General features: G+C 39.7%; 1 protein-coding gene across 5 annotated transcripts in view; it reads left to right on the top strand.

The window, feature by feature from the left end:
* Positions 1-17,008, top strand: part of USP20 (ubiquitin specific peptidase 20) — a 5,014,215-nt gene that overhangs the window by 4,328,427 nt on the left and 668,780 nt on the right. The gene's annotated exons all lie outside the window — the stretch shown is intronic.

The raw sequence follows: 17,008 nt of genomic DNA, 5'->3' as shown, positions 1-17,008 counted from the left end.
CTTTTTTGTAAGACCTAGTTGTACTACCCCGTCAACAGATGAGATGATTTCATTAGGGACTTCTCCAGAGCAAGCCTATTTTTCCTTGTAAAAGGCATATACAAAATTCCCAACAATCCCTTGCAAATAGACCCATCTGAGATGGTCACTTGAACCATCCCTAACTTCTACTACCTCCTGAGTAGCTGCACAGAAAAGTCAGAGTCAGAACTCATCTGCTGTACATATAATGGCACATTCAGGAATAAACGTCAGTGGTGGAACTCCTGCATAAATCATTTGTATAACAAAAGAAAGAATATAGTGAAAACTTGCAAAATATTCCCATTCCTTTACCTCAAAACCACACTGAAACATGCCAACAAGAAACCTAAGAGCACTATTAGAAAATGTAAAACAGAATAGACACTTCAGGTTGTCATAGATACTAATTGAAACTACAAGTCTTCATTCAGCTTTGTCACAAAATTAATGAAAAAGGTCCACTGAGCTCATCGTTAATAATATCACAAGCTCTGGTCTCAAGAGTATAGCCAACGTTTTAGCTGACAAAATTAGTGTTAACTTTACCCCACCTGCCCACATTGTTGCCCCTACTGTCCTTGAAATCTCATTGCAAGTCTTAGAATCCCTGTCAAAGGCTAAAAATACTTCCATTGGACCATACAGCATACCAGGTTGCATTCCTCTCAGTGCTATGTATGCACTCTGCACACACACAACCTTTTCATCCTCACCCTCTCTACAAGGTTTGTACCTGATGCCTGGAGAACAGCATTTGTGACTCCCCTACATAAGGTTGGCCCCTCTATACATCCAGGTAATTATAGGCCCATCAGCTTCACCAACCTTATATATAAAGGTGTGGAACATATAGCAGAACTCATTCATGCAAGCAGAGGCAACTGAACTGAATTAGATTTCACTCTGTTTTTTGTGAAGGTTAGGTCCTGCTTTCCTGAAACTTGTAAGCTTCTTTGAAAAGACTACACAGGCTGTGGACAGTGGCTACTTTATGCACACCACTTATCTTGACCTGGGAAAAGCGTTTGATATTATTTTCCACTCTGGAATTATTAAAAATTAAACTTAATGTAAACTCCTAAACTGACTGCTGTAGTACAGGTTAGTTATCCAACAAATCATGCTGTTGATACACTTTCTGAATGTAAAATTGTAATGAATTAATCTATTAGACATTTATTTTTTAGACATTCAAGCCAGTATCCCATAAGTTTGGTGGACCTTATTTACTAATGACTGCAAATTGGGTACTATTGTCGGCTCATCCACTGATAGTAAACAGTTCCAGCAAGGGTTTGAATATGCACATACATGGTGAACTGAAAACAATCTCAAGTTAAATACAAAAAATGTAGTGTAGCAATTGCTGGCAAAAAAAAAAAAGCTGCTCCCACCTCATGTACTATAAATGGTACTCCTCTTCAGGCAGATGACTCTGAGACCTAGGTACTTAGTGGACATCACTCTCCCATTTAGTCATGTTTCCACCACAGTCAGGAAATCCTTCTTTCTGGCTCAGTTAATTACCAAGGGAATATCTTCAAGAGCCAAAAAAGTCTTCTTAATCCTTTATTCTTCTGTTAACAGACCTGACATCGAATACATTGCCAGTTTGGTACGTAGCAATCCAAACATATCAGTTAACTGCAAAGGCCCCAAAGATGTCTAACCAAGAAAATTAAAGGTCTTAAATTCTTTAACTTGCCCAGAAAATTAGCATGACTCTCATTATATCCATTAGCATACCAGCTGCTCTGGGGTGACCTGTTTTTATCTTTTTGAGCCATTAAACACCCAATCTTATTTGTCTTAAAATTTCATTACAAAACCAGTGTCTTTAGACTAAACACCCACACTAAGGAACCAACTCTACAGTAAACCATGAACAAGACTCACTGGAGGGATAGGTTTCTAACACAGTGTATTCCCATCCTATAAAATAAAACAGAAGCATAGCTGGTTCAGTCAGTGCCCCACTCCCTCAGCCATTCAAGTTAAGAGGAAAAAAAAAAGCATTTCACTGTAATAAGCCGATCGATAAATTGTAAGCGATTGGCTTATTACAGTTAGATCAACACCCCTACCAAGTTCTTCCATTGATGAGCAAAAAAAAAAATGGACATTCCTTCTACTGGCGCACCAACCAGGCCACATGCATTACACACACACTCTCACCCTGCCCCCGCCGTTCAGATCCCATTTCTGTGCCCTGCCCCAGTCCTCCTTCAACATACGTAATTAAAAAATACTTTTTTCTTTTTAAACTTCAGCAAACTGCTACAAATATAGCGAACATTTGTTATAGTTTATACCCTGCCTGCGCCGAGTGCTACAGAGCTTATGCTTTAGTTAAAAAAAGTTTTCTCCTTTTTAAACTGTAACTAACAGTTGCTACAGTTTATACCCTGCCTGCACAGAGTGCTACAGTGCTCAGGTTTCAGTTAAAACAAGCAATAAAAAGAATATATCTGATGTTGTCAGTCTTCATTTATCCTTGACCTTTGGGTACAGTTCCAATGGAAAAGGCCAAAGAAGCAGAGTTCTCACCAACGTGAAAATGAGAAATGGCAGCTAGTTGAACCTTGACCATAGAAGACCTAGCCCCTTGTAGAAAAATATTTGCCAAAAAGTCAAGGATAGCCGGAATGGGAGCCATGAAAGGATCTAAACTCCTTTGAGTGGCCCAAAAGGAAAAACGCTTCCATTTGCTGTGATAAATCTTCCTGGTGGATGACTTATGAGCTGCCAGCAGAATAGACCTGAACGAAGAAGAAGACAATCTGGGAGTCCTAGCAATTAAGGCAACTGGAGCAGCCAAGCTGTGAGCTTCAGACTGTCCAGATTCTGATGAGGGACCCTCAAGGGGTGAGAAATGAGATCCTGAATGGGATTCCAAGATCCAAGGAGGAGCTAGAAGATGAGACCAAAGGAAGGGAAACCATACCTGGCTAGGCCAAAATGGGGCAATGAGGATCAGTTTGCTCCCTAGTCGACAAGCCTTCTGTAGGAACTTCGGAATAAGGGGTACAGGGGGATAAGCATAAAGAAGGCCAGGAGGCCAAACATGGACTAGAGCATCTCTGGGGGACTCCCCTGGTGGGGGGTTCAGAGTGTAGAACTCGCTGCACTTCGTGTTGGAAGGAGATGTAAAGAGATTGCAGCCAAGCCGACCCCACTCTGGAAAGATAGTATAGTTGTGTACACTTAACATAAATGTAGATGTTCGAGTGTAGCTTAGTATGAGAGAGAGAGAGAGAGAGACAACACTCCTAGTAATGCAGACTACTTGCCCTTTGCAGACATGTAACCATGAAGAGAAAACAATGTCAGCACTGCCCCTTGCAGACTTTGTTGAGAAAGTATACTGAAATAGTCTTTAAGGTTAATAACTTCCTTAGCTCTGCAGCAGTGTTGTTGAAATGGCTCCTGACACAAAATATTTCAGTGCACTTCACACAAGCAACAAATGTAAAAGCAGTTTTTTTGGTAACTCGGGTATTGGTGAATGCTGGTGTGTCACCCAAAATGTTGTGGTATGTCACATTTTACACGTGTGTCATAGGTTCGCCATCAGTTGTCTAGAGCCATTTCTCCCCCTAATTCACCCAACATCTTGAGCATGTTTGCTGTGACCTCATTTGAGCCTGCTGCATTCCCTGACTTCATTCTTCTTAGTGTTCTTAATTCTTCTAGGGTAGGTTCTTACTTTTTCTTTCATTGTATGCTGTGTCTGGTCAGTAAAACCAGAAACTGGAGAAAGTACTTCTTACATCTGCTTTTAATATCATGTGGACTGGTGGGCAAGTTGTTGCTGGCAGTCTAATGAAGAGTGTCTGATGACCGTCTTCTTTGTCTGTCTTTGCCTTTCAACCTGACACAGTTTTTGTATCATGTGGTGAGTCACTTTCCAGAAGTTTGTAGAGTGCTTCTCATTCCTTCTTCTTTGCAATTACCCCGCCTCCTGTATTCCTATTGCCTGTCGTATGTTCACCCAGGCAGTCTTCATGTCTTGTTCTCTGTGTATCCTGATATGTGCATTCATTTCTCCCATTGTCAACACTAACTCGTTTCCTGCATTATCTAGTAAGTCCTGCAACAGTTGCCTGAAGGTACTACTTTCCTCACTGTCACAGCCTTGCTGTGGGACATAGGCTAAGATTATGAATACTGCCTTATACTTAAATTGGAGTCTGCCGCCAATTCTGATGACATCCTTCACTGTTTTACTCTCGCCTGTTTCTGTCAGCCACGCAAAATGAAGTGTTGCATGAATATTTCCATAAGTGTATTTTTTTGCTTCCACATTCTTTACTTTATACAAATCTTCATAAAATTTCTGAAATATGTCTAATGCCTCTGTAAGATCTCTGTTTATTTTTCTTGTCATAGGCTCCCTAAGTTTGGAGGCAAACCTTTTTACTTTCTATTTCCTAAGTCATTGTGCTAAACGTTTTTGTGCTCTGGAGTTATCAGAAATAGTCAATAAACTACAGCCTTTTTGGCTCATGCTTATTATCCAAATGCTCCATTGTTTCCCTTTATCACTGTGCAGTTGCTTCTTTTCTTTGAGATTCCTCCTGTTTTGCAGTACTTTAATCCTTGTCAACCCCCTGTAGATAATGCCTATTACTTCTTCCTCACATCTATCTCTGTCATATTTTTCCTTGTTTTACTCTGTTTTCATTTTATCCTACTCTGCAGCTATCCCTTCTGAAGAAAGGTGTGTCTTACCTAGTACTTCGCAAATCATTTCCACTACCCTTTTCTTAAATTTCTTTTTTTTTTTCCACAGGGAAGTCAGAAGGCAGCAGTGTCTCACTTTTACTTCATTACCCTGCATGTTTATCTTTTTCAGCATGTGATCTACAGTAGTTATTTGATATTCAAGAAGAATTTCAATTAACTACACATGCTCCTATGAAATATAATTTCTGTCCAGTCTTGGCCTTTTATTGTACATTGGTGAATAAGATGTAAATTATGTCTGAGTTCCCACTACTGAATTTACATTTTCTGTACCAAATATTTTTATATATTTATTCAGAAATGTATTCTGTTATATTTTTTTCTAAGTCCGTCTGATACAACTTCATTTTTGAAAATAAAGTTTCAGTCCCCACCCATAAGTAATAATCCCTGATGAAAGCTGATTACTTCTTCCAAAATTCTGTTAAGATCCGTGATAGCAGTTTTAGGTGGCATATGTTGTATGAGTAGTGCTTGATTTGGATCATTTTGGGAGAGAGTCCTGTATAATTATTTGTTTCATATTTTAACCTGTTTGCAAGTATTAGACGACATTTCCTCCGAGTAATTTGCAGATGAAGGAGTTGACCAAATGCGATAAAAATGAGTTAAATCACATTGACTCTAACTTTATAGAGCTTCTGTTCAGTTTATTGTCCAACACTCATCTGTTGTGCCATGTATCCACGTGGAAGAAGAACCTGCCTCCTACTTTCCTGTCTATGAGTGTGTCAAAGGAATTGAGAGAAAGGAGTCAGTTCTCCTTTTACTACTTTACTACTTTACTGATGGTCTCTGCATGGTGCTCCCTACAGAACCTTTTTTTAAACACCTTTATTGAATTATCACTTAAGACATAGACAAACATACATTTATATAAAAGAAAACAAATCATATTAACATGTTCCTAGTTACAAACACTGTAATCACACTTTTTTGTATAACTATCATCAATCCAACATTACATAAATTGCTGAATTCCTGCCTTCACTTAAATCTCAGTCTTCTTCCAAAACATTATTCTGCATGTTAATATTCCTATGATTTCCATTTTTTCTATGCAATTTTTCTTTTCTAAAGGTCACACTTGCATTTCTTTTATCTCTTGTTACAATATTCAGTACAAGTACAGATGGTTTAGGCTTACATTTCCATTTTCTAGTATATATATATATATATATATATATATATATATATATATATATATATATTTTTTTTTTTTTTGGCAGCCACCATAATTAAACTTAAGGCCTTAAAGTGTGTAGGCAGTTCAGATCCTGTATCCCAGCTCCAAAAAAAAAAAAAATCCTTAGTTATACACATTTGCTTACCCAGTATTTCTTACGGAGTACTCTGTAGGGAATTTTTGAAGTACAGCAACTCATTAAACTCTTAAAACATATGACTCTTTCTTCCCAGTCATCCTTCAAACATTTGCCATTTATCTGAGGAAAAATTCTTTGGAGTCTGCTTGGGTATAAAAATAACTATGCAGACACTTTCGAGCAAAAATCCTAAATCTTCTAGATTTTTTGCATACTTGATATCCATACTTAATGTCCTCCCATTATTTCCTTGAGAATTGCTTATCCAGTCTCTCTTCCCAATCATTTCTAACCTCCTCTGATTGATTCCTATAGTTATTGTGCAGTGCTTTATATGCCATACTACTTATTACTTTTTTAACAGCATCTTCCCTTCTAGATTCAACTAAACCCCTTAACAGAGTTGGTCTTTCACTTAGGATTCCCTTGTTCCTTTCATCCCTGATAAAGAAGGTAGTCTCTAACCTGCAGTCCAAACGTCCTCTTGGCCTCCTCCCATTTTTTTACCTTTCTCTGTCTAGTTATTTGCTCCCAATACCTTAATTCTTTTGCCAGTTTTCTCCAGAAAATTCCAGTTTCCTCTTGCCAGTTTTCTGTATTCCTAATTGCAGTCATCACTATTGGCAAAATCTCCTCTCTCCATTCTCATGTTTCCTTTGTTCTTAGAATACTTTCTGCTGCTTTATGAATATAATATTCTGTGTGGCTGTTGTTCTTAAGGGTCTGCATCCAAAATTCTACCCTGCCCTTATTTCTTGACTCTCTCCATTTTTTCATCATCCCTTTCCCCTTTAAATTATAGTTTTCTGCTTGTGTTATGCATATGAGCCTTAACTATGTAGTTCTAAAATATCCCTTCAAATTAGGTAATTCTAAATCATCTTGACCTGTTGCCTGGAACCACCTTATCCCACTTGACTCTTGCCTGCTTCCCCTCCCAAGCAAATTCCTTCATCTCTTTTTAAGTACTGTCCACAACTTCTCTTCTGGTTGGTAAAAATATGCCTGACCTGTATATAAAACTCAAGGAACTAAATTTTTTTTCACTGCTTATATCTTGCTGCCCATATCCATAATCAAGAGTTTCTGGTTTCTAAGTTTTTGTATTATCTTTTGTTTAGTCTCTTCCCACATATCCTAAGCTGCCATAATAGAAGCCCTTTTAATCCATTCTCTTAAGTACTTTGTTTTATTGTGTCCCCAGAAATATGGGTATTGCTGGATCAATTAATTTGTGGGTAAGTAGTTTACAGCTAGAGACTTTGTTTTATTTTCTTTAATTTAATATCACAAAAAGACTAGAAACCATCTCAAGATGTTCCACAACACTAAGATGCCCTTTTTTGGATTTATCCGGTATAAGATAATGTCATCTGCAAGTAAAGCCATTTTTTTGATTACAATACCAATTATATCCTTGAGTTTCTGAGTCCCTTATTTTTTTTGCCAGTGGCTCTAAATATAAAGCAAATAACAAAGAGGAAAGAGGGCACCCCTGCCTGGTTCCTTTGTTCAGACACAACTTGTCAGAGAAGAATCATCCCACTTTAATGTTTGCCTCCTATCCCTCATATAGCTTCCTAATTAACCTTATTATTGTATCAGGGAATACAAATGCTTCCATTGCCCTACTCATAAAATCCCAGCTTACTCTGTTAGATGCTTTCTCTTCATCAAGACCCACCAACAGCAGTGGTATTTTCTTACACTTTGCTTTCCTCTGGATTATCATTGTTCTGTTAAAGTTGTCAAATGTTTGGCTCACCTCCACAAAATCACGTTCATCCATATCTATCAATTTTGGTAACACCTTTGCCATTTATTAGCTATTATAGACATGAATACTTCATAATCATGGTTTAAAATTGAAACGGGCCTATATGAAGTTGGGTCTGATGGGTTTTAACAGTCTTTGGATATTACAGCCACCTCAGCCTTCTTCCAGGATGTTGGTGCTTCCCCTCCTTTTAAAATACTGCTAGAAAACTTCCAGATCTTTATCACTTTGTTCTTTCCTAGCTTGAAAACTTCCACAGAATACCATCTATTCCTGGAGACTTCACTACAGATTGATTATCGCTGTTTTTATCTCATCTCCGCCTCTCTTACCTGTTAATTATTGAGCTTCATATACCTCTAACCTTGGCATACTTAAGTCTTCCGTAAATATGCAAACACTCTTATCACTCCTCACGACTTAAAAACAAAAATAAAAATAAAAAAACACCCATTGCTCGTAAAGGCGAAAATGTCATATAGCAATTTTGGTTAGGTTGTCGAGGTTAGTAAGTGAAGATGAAACATTTAGGGTAGAAATGGAGAAGTTAAGTAGTATGTTTGTAGATAGGGGTTACCCCCCCCCTCAATATTTGTCGAAAATAGGAAAAGAGGTGAGTAGGAATAAAAGTAGGAAGTTTCCCCAAATACTAAAAATGGACAATATGGCACATAAGAAATTGGTACAAAGGAATATGTTTGGGAATGATGTGATGGTAATAGAGTATAACGAATATTCACTGATACTCCACTTTCATTTGTCTCATTCACTATCTATAACCTCTGAAGAAATTTCTATCTTCCCTAATAACTCTCAAATAGTTTTTACTACCCATTCATTAAATTCCTCTGTTTTTAGCAGTTAAGTGGGGCACCAATGTCTCATTTTTACTTCATTACCCTGCATTTTTATCTTGGATGTTAATGGGTTATGATCTGAAATACTTATTGGATGTATGTCAAAGGTTTTAATTAAATGCACATGGAAGGCATTGGTCTTAGTTTTTGTTACCTCCCTTAACTTAACAAACAATGTACATGAAGCAAATGGTTGAAACTGATTCCCTAAATTTTCTTCTTTTTCTTCTTAGTGGTGCAAATTTAACTCTGTGTAGGAACTTGGCCTCTGTCATGTAGTTGAATTACAGTTTTCTGTATTAATGTATCAAAAGAGGAGGACACCATGCAACCATATGTGCTTCTGCTGATCTGATTGCTGTATTAAAGGTGCTGGACATTGTCCACATCTGGATATGCAAATTTGTTAGCCATTTATGGAACTTTTTAATTTCTGGCAGCTCACGGACCGCTGAAAATCTGTAAAGCTTGCAGCTTCAGTAAGAATCTCTGATTATGTGACTTATACCCCCCCATACATGTAATCCATGATGGCTAGAAAGGGTATAAAGAGACATTGAATAAGTATTTCCACTACCTTGGGATTCTCTCTTTGGGATATTAGTTTCAGGGACTGTGGCTTGACTTGTAGACCTTGAATCTGAGAGAAAATTTCATTGTCACTAGGAGTTTTCAAAAAGTTACTGATCTTCTTTGATGTGGGATGCAGATGATTTTTTGTTTTTTATTGACTTGAGGAAGGGTGCCTGGTTTGAATCAAGCAGCTGTAGCATTGTCTTAAGAATCCATCATAAGGAGGGTAACAGCAAGGGAATTGATGAGTGGGCCTCCATCAAGTCCTACAAGTTCTTCTTGGCCAAATCCATCTTTTCTGGAGAATGGATGTCCATATTCTACATTATTTGGAGGAACATTGGGGAAACCCCAGAGACAGTGCTGACTATCATGTCATTCAGAGCAATATCATAAGAATGAACATGTCTCAGCAGAAATGCTGATCCTGTATTCCAGAATGGGAAGAAGAGTGAGACTGTTCTTAAAACTAAAAAGAATGCTTTGATGTTTTAAATATGAATCCTGTTTAATCCATCCCTATGATCAGACTCTTGGGACTGGAACCACTTATCTGATTTGTCCATTTGCCAGTGGTCTCGGGCTCAAGCTAATGAATTTTGACGTCCCATAATTCCCTGCACCTCATCTAACTTCAGATCTTGTTTGTCATCATTGGAACTGGTCGATTCACTCATCACCAGGTAAGAGCTTTCAATAATTTCATTATTATTTAGTTAGTTGTTTTGACTTTTATTTATTTTTGTCAGCAAGATTATCTTACTAAAGACTGCATTTATTTTTTGAGTTAGCTTTTTTGAAGTTGTATTTTCTTAAAATGCAGTTTCCTGTACTCCTTTTGGCATTTACACCAGTTGTCTGGTTTCCTTTTCCTTAGAAAAATATAGATATAGGGGTCTACTTCTAAATTTCAAAGTTTCAAACTGTCGTGTTTCTTATGGTTGAGACCATAAGATCAAAGTTTTGCAACTTTGAAATTTAAAAACAAAAGTTTTTTTTGCTTTTACGTTTTTTCAGGGGGGGGCCCAACCCCCCTGCTAATTAACTGTACCAATTCAAAATTACACTACAACGAGAAAAATGGTAAATATACCATTCTGCGCTGTACGGCAATCTCCATTTAATGGTTTGAAGTTTCAAAACTTCAGTCTTAATGTTCTCAACTATAATAAAGTTGATGTTTTGAAACTTAGAAATTTAGAAGTAGACCCAGATATATAGATATTAGATATATGTGGATCTATGCCAGAAGATCGAAGTTGCAGAAAGTCAAACATCGCATGGTTGAGTCTACATGATCGACTTTCTAAAACGTCAGGCAAGCCTAAACCAAAATCTATGTTTTTGCACGGGGGCAAGACCCAGTGCCCCCCCCCCCCACACACACACACACACACTCATCCAACTTACAGTGGGTAAAAGGGCAAATTCCCTGATCGTCACTGTAATGCGATCTCCATACAAAAGCTTCAATGTTTTGGAAAGTTGATCATATGATCTTGACTGTAAGAAGTTTGACTTTCTGGAACTTCAGTCTTCTTAAGGGAACACATACAGACATATATTTATACAGATGTGCACACACACACACACACACACACACACACACACACACACACACACACACACACACCACAAGGAAAACTGGTACTTCTTGAGCATTGAAGTTCCTGGCTGAGCCTCCTTAAAACCAAGAAAAAGAACCACAAACTGTACCAGCTTTTCTTGTGGTTTAATGTTTTTCCTTAAGAGTGGGAGATCTTACCCCTAATGCTGGAAAATTATTGCACCTCACTACAAAGATCTGTTTTGTATTTTTATAAATAATATGTATGCACTCACACATACATATGTAAATAAATAGATATGGATGTATGTACATAGACACATACATATACAGAGAAATTTATCTTTCTTTGACTTTAACTGTCCTTACTTTTGTTGGTTTTGCTGTTGTAGTTTTTTGTTTTAGCTGTTATACTTAACTAATGGATAGGAGCTTCAGCAGTTCAAATGTGGGCACAAGATCCCTCTGCATGACCCACATAATTATTGTGTGTTCTGTCTAGAGTCATAGCATTTTAATGTGGATTTCTCTACTTGTTAGGTGTTCAACTTCAGACCCCTTGCAGGTAGAAGAAATGAACTTGTAATCAAGAGTCTTTCATCTCCAGACCTGTAAGCTTCCCAAAAAAAAGTGACAAGAAGAGGAATAAAGACAATGGCAAAGACAAGAAGAGAGATAGAGGCAAGAAGTCAAGAAAAAGGAAAGCTGAATGAACCTCAACCTACTTCAGATCCAACAACTCCTTGTACCAAGGATGACACTTCTTCCGGCCCTCCAATTTAGCTATAGCAAGTAGGTCCTTAGCAGAGACTACTGTTGTTCATGACAAAACCTGTTAAAAGTCTTGAGGAGACACTCTTCAGAAAGAGAACTGCCAAGGTTCATCCCATCGAGACCTCCCTCAGCCACTTTGAAAAGATCCTTTAGGTCCTTCAGGAGTACTTTTAAAGTCAAATGGAAACCCATGATGAGGGCCTTTCTTAAGACCCAGATAGAGTTGGATATCATCCCATTCCCTCCACCCCCTCTTTCCAGGGTGAATTGGGTTCACCCACCCACACCTCCCTTAGCTCTTTCCACAACAGCTGTCACTAACCTGTGGTTTCGGAGCTGACTTGCCTCCCAGATCTTGAAAATTCTGCATCAGTAATCTCTTCCCCCTTCGTCTCAGATCTGATTGCATCTGACACATTTGACCCCAAGATCTCTGGAGCCAACTGCTTGACACCAGCTGTTTGCCACTTTCTTTGACTCTGACCCATGTTGGGCTGTCTTCACTGGTGGAATTGCCATCTTTTGAGCTGATGGGATTATTTCTGGGTCAGATCCCTGCAAATTCGTCAGTGGTGGGTACATGACCTTTAGCACAGGCTGCCACTACTTTGGTCAGACTCCTAGGTGCCTACAGATTCTGAATGTGCATTCAAAATAATGTAGAGGATGATAGCATCTCCTTCAAGATGTTCTACAGAGTTTTATCCTGAATCAGCTGCATGTCTAGGTACCTACGTATCTGCTTCCAAGTCTTTTCTTAATGGTTCCCAAGGATAGAGCAGAACTTATGTTATCAAAGAACCAGCTGCTATGCTAACCGACTCTTCTCTGGACTTCAGTCAATCCCAGTCAGGGGTCCCAAGGAAGAGAACATGTAAAAAGAGACTTGGACTCCCTCATGGAGTCACACACCACAGACACTAACTTGGAATATTGAGAAGGGTTCCCACTGTCACTTTCTGAAGATGTCTCTCTTTTTGTGAATTCCTTGAACTAATGACACAGAAGGATTCCTGGCCCACTGAACCCCCCCCCCCCCCCGGTGAGAATGAAGAAATGATATTTGAAGCATACTGTTCTGCTGCCTCTACCCCTTTGGCGGTTCCTCTGGTAAACTCATATATGGACCTGACTCCTAGGAGAACATGGCAGGACCATAACACTATAGAAACTATATCCGCAGACTGGATCCGATGTTGTGCCCACCTAAAGATAGGCAATTCTGGTCAAAAGAACCTCCAGTGAATTCTATAATTGTTGCATCAGCATGCATTTTGAAGGAGCCAATGGATGAGACTTCTGCTCTCCATTCTTCAAATAGAGAATCCAGGATGGTAGATGGAATGGAGAAGCGAGCTTATGCCTCATGCACTTTTGCCCTGAGTGTATTAAAATGAATCACTTCCAAAGGGGCCCAGCACATCGAGCTGTGGATACCTTGAGAAAACTACCCCCACAAGACTCTAAGAAACAGCTAGATACAATCGTGGGGCAGTACTGAATATTACAGAGCTCTGCATGTTCTTGTTGCATAAGTAGCTGATGAGGCGGTTAGAGCAGTAGGTGCTTTATCATGCTTTGTTCTTCTTTTGTGATTTTGTGCATAGTTTCAATGTGTCTTTCACCAAAGTTGTCTTTGACGGCACCTCTTGAATCGTCTTAAAGTGAAGGAGAAATTGTTCAAATGTGAACAGGAAGGGAAGACATTGTCTGAAGTGGCAGTTGTGTTTGAAAGCCCTCCATGACCTTTCAACAGGAATTAGAAGGGCTCCAAATCCCTGTGGTTGTGAAAAGCCCAACATCAACCCTTTGAACTTACCTCAGACACAGGAGGTCGCAGCAGAGACAGTCACTTCAGTAGACACCAATCAAGTGGTCATGGAGCGGGACAACTACCTAGTAGACAGACTCATTAGGTCTCTCCTGATGCTTCATAAGTGGTCCCTCAAACCTTCATTGACTCGAGATGTTCAGTCACTGGAGCTAGCCTAATTGCAATCATTTGGCTTCCCCCTTCAACATCAAATGTAGATGCTACTTTGACCTTTTGTCCCCTGAGGGGCAATCCTTACAGGATGCTGTAATCTATCAGTGGCCTCCGATCTCATATATGCCTTTCCAGCACTTCTCCTTCTTCCTCAGAAAGCATCATTCTGCAAATCAGCCATGATTCTTATTCCCCCCTGTGGCCCAGGCAAGTCTGATTTCCCCTGCTCAGGCCAAAGATGATGAAGCCTCCCTAATTCTTAAACACACAACTGGATCTTTTGTCTCAACCATCCAGCAAGCCTGCCTCACCTGACCCTTCTCACTCTCAACCTTAATGCATATCTGCAGTTCTAGTAGTGGCCAAGGCCTCTTCCTTGTTGAAGATGGTAGTTCATAACCTGCCTGCTTTTCAGAAATGGTTTACTTGAAAAGTCTGTAGAAATAAGTGTAAAAGATTTTTCATCTTGGCTTCCATATGGAATATAGATCCTTTCTATGCCCCTGTATCAGAGATATCACATTTCTTGTCAACTGTATATGAACAGGGATCTCATTTTTCCACAATTAATATACAGTTAGCCTCGATTTTCAACTGTCATCATGGCTTTAAAAATCTTTCCTTATCTTCCCACAAGCTGTGCAAAGAATTCCACAAAGGATCGTATCTGTTAAGGTCTCCTGTTAAGGACCCAACCAATCATGAAAAACTCTCTCCCTTATTGTAATTACTTCTGCCAGGAGAATGTAGGAGCTCTGTGCCATTTTCTCCACTGTCCCTTATCTGATTTTCCACAAAGGTAATCTCTCTGAGGACAAATCCATCCTTCATCCCTAAAATGAAGTCTGAATTTAATTTGAACCAACCAAGTCATCTAGCAGTATTTTCCTGAATCATTCAAATAGAGGAGAATAGTTACTGCGCACACCAGATGTTCACCATCGACAATGACTTTTTCATCTGAGGTGTTATACAGTCTATATGCAGAGGACCTGAAATTGGGTAAACTGATTACATGTCTTACAGATAAGGCATGTCTGCAAAATAACTTGACTAAATTGACCATTTGGGCACAGGAAAATCATATGCTGATAAATACATCAAAAGCTAAGCATATGACATTTGGGAGACATAAACTGAAAGGTGAGTGTTTATTATAGTATACAGTGATTGAAACAATAGACTCATTTAAGGACCTAGGTATATGGGTTGATTCAGTTATGAGTTTTTCTAATCATGTCAACCAGTTGGTTAATGATAGATGTTAAGTTGTCTAGCTCGCCTTCGTTCTTGCTGCTTGGGTTCAGAGCCAATCCTTGGCTCTGACTCGGCCATCTTCAATAGCTCGAGAGCTGTTTACTGGCTCAAGGCTACCCCCTATCCCATGATGCCTAGCGAAAGCTACCCAGATCTCGTTTGCCACTTCAGCTACGAGGTGTGTCGTTTCTGGCTCAGGCTTGTATACTTTTGTATATTTATATAATTATATTTGTTTAAACTTCTTAAAACTAGTATACTTCCCCTTATACTTTTATTCTCTGTGGGTGTTGTTTGTGGACGTCACTTCTTTCCGCAGTCCCTTTTTTTATTCAGAACTCGTTTAAATTAGCGAGTTCTCCCCTTCCCCCCTCCCTTAGGACAGCCGTTTAACTTAGAGGCTCTCCTTCCCTTCCTTTTTTTACTGTATGTATAAAACAAAAAAAAAAAATCTGTTGTGTTCATTTAGTAGTGTAGAGATTTTTTGTCTATCTGTATTGTGGTACTTGGATTGTGTGTAGTGGTAGAGTTATGCCCAAGGATACAAAAGTTTCTGGCTTCAAAAAGTGTGACTCATGCTGTCAGAAAATGTCTCTGACAGATGGACACACTAGTTGCGTTTATTGTTTGGGTGCTGTTCACCTTCAGGACTCTTGTTCTATTTGCCACGCCTTTAGTCCAGGGGCCCTGCAGGAGCGCAAAAACAAATTAATCCTTCGGGGTTTATTGAAGCCTTAGGATTCACCGGCAAAGAGTTCTCAGCCAGTGAAATCCCCTAAATCTGTCAAACCGTCGGCTCCACCTTCGGAGCCGACTCCTGTACTGGAACAACCGAGTATGTCTGTTCCGGCTGGCACCGACAAGACAACTCCTCCGTCGGCTCCATCAGATGTTTCGGAGCCATCACGGAGCCATAAGAGACTGAGGTCCCCTTCTTTAGAGTCCATCCACTTGGCGCCTCAGTCACCATTATTACAAAGTGAACGTAGCCACCATTCTTCACACTCCTCTCGATCCTCTAGGCTTTTGGATCATGATGTGGAGAGAGTAGTAAGTAGGTTGCTTAAGTTACAGGCACTAGCTAAAATGCTGTCCAACCCACCTCAACAGATATCGGCTCCAACTGCCTCTATTTCCATTCCTCCTCCTCCGACTCCATTGAGTTCGGAGCCGGAGTTCGTTGGTGTGCAGGTAGTGGAACCGTCGGCTCTGATCACCATCTCTCCTTTGGCTCCAATTACCTCGATTGTTCCTTCTATTGCAGAATCTGGATGCCAGGGCTCTCTCATCGGTTCCAGGGGGCAGTGGCATTGGACCCTTGTCCGACCCTGTTCTTCCCCTTGGAGCTTCGGCACAGGTGAGCTCGGCTCCAACATCGGCCTCGGAGCCGTTGCCCTCGGTGTGGAAAAAGATTCCTATTTCTTCAGAGCCGGAGCTTTCTCTGCCTCAAGGTCGGAACGCCTTCGAGGTTATGCGAAGTGTGCTGTCCCCCGAAACAGCTCCACTACCAGCTCCATCGGCTCCATCCCCCATAGTGTCTGTGCCAACCTCTGCTCCTCCTCCAGACCCCAAGCATAGGGAACCAATGCCCCAGGACACCTCATTGGGTGTTCCCTCTTCTTCCGAGGCCTCCCCTGATCACTCAGAGGAGGCCCCTCGGAAGAAGAAGTGCAAGAGGAAGCACAACAAAAATATATCGATACTTCCTTGGGTAAGGTACCTGTAAAACCAAACAAGTGAACAGCAAAACAAAGGTACAGGTACTCCACGACAATCGAAGCCAACCAGTCTTACGAAAAAATCCTTTATTAAGAACAATGGAACAGTAAGCGCTTTCGTGTCTGCAGTGGACGCTTCATCAGACTTGAATAAAAACTTAACAAACAGTTCCCTTAAAATACTCTACATCATAGTCACATGGACCAATAGCTGTTTAACCACAGTTGTAATAGTATCTCACCTGTGAGGTGTATGTGATTATACATTGCATAAAAACCTTACAAATTCAATGAACTTAGCTTAAAAGTAGCTAAAAATAGATTTGGCTAAAAACACATCAAAAAAACATAAAGATAATGATGTAAACAAAAACATAAAAATCAATTGTGTTTAAAGGCACGA

Source organism: Protopterus annectens, chromosome 16.part0, assembly GCF_019279795.1.
Source record: "Protopterus annectens isolate FY-2018-M chromosome 16.part0, PAN1.0, whole genome shotgun sequence".
In the NCBI taxonomy this organism is placed as follows: Eukaryota; Metazoa; Chordata; order Ceratodontiformes; family Protopteridae; genus Protopterus; species Protopterus annectens.
This window is presented reverse-complemented; position numbering and strand designations above follow the sequence as displayed.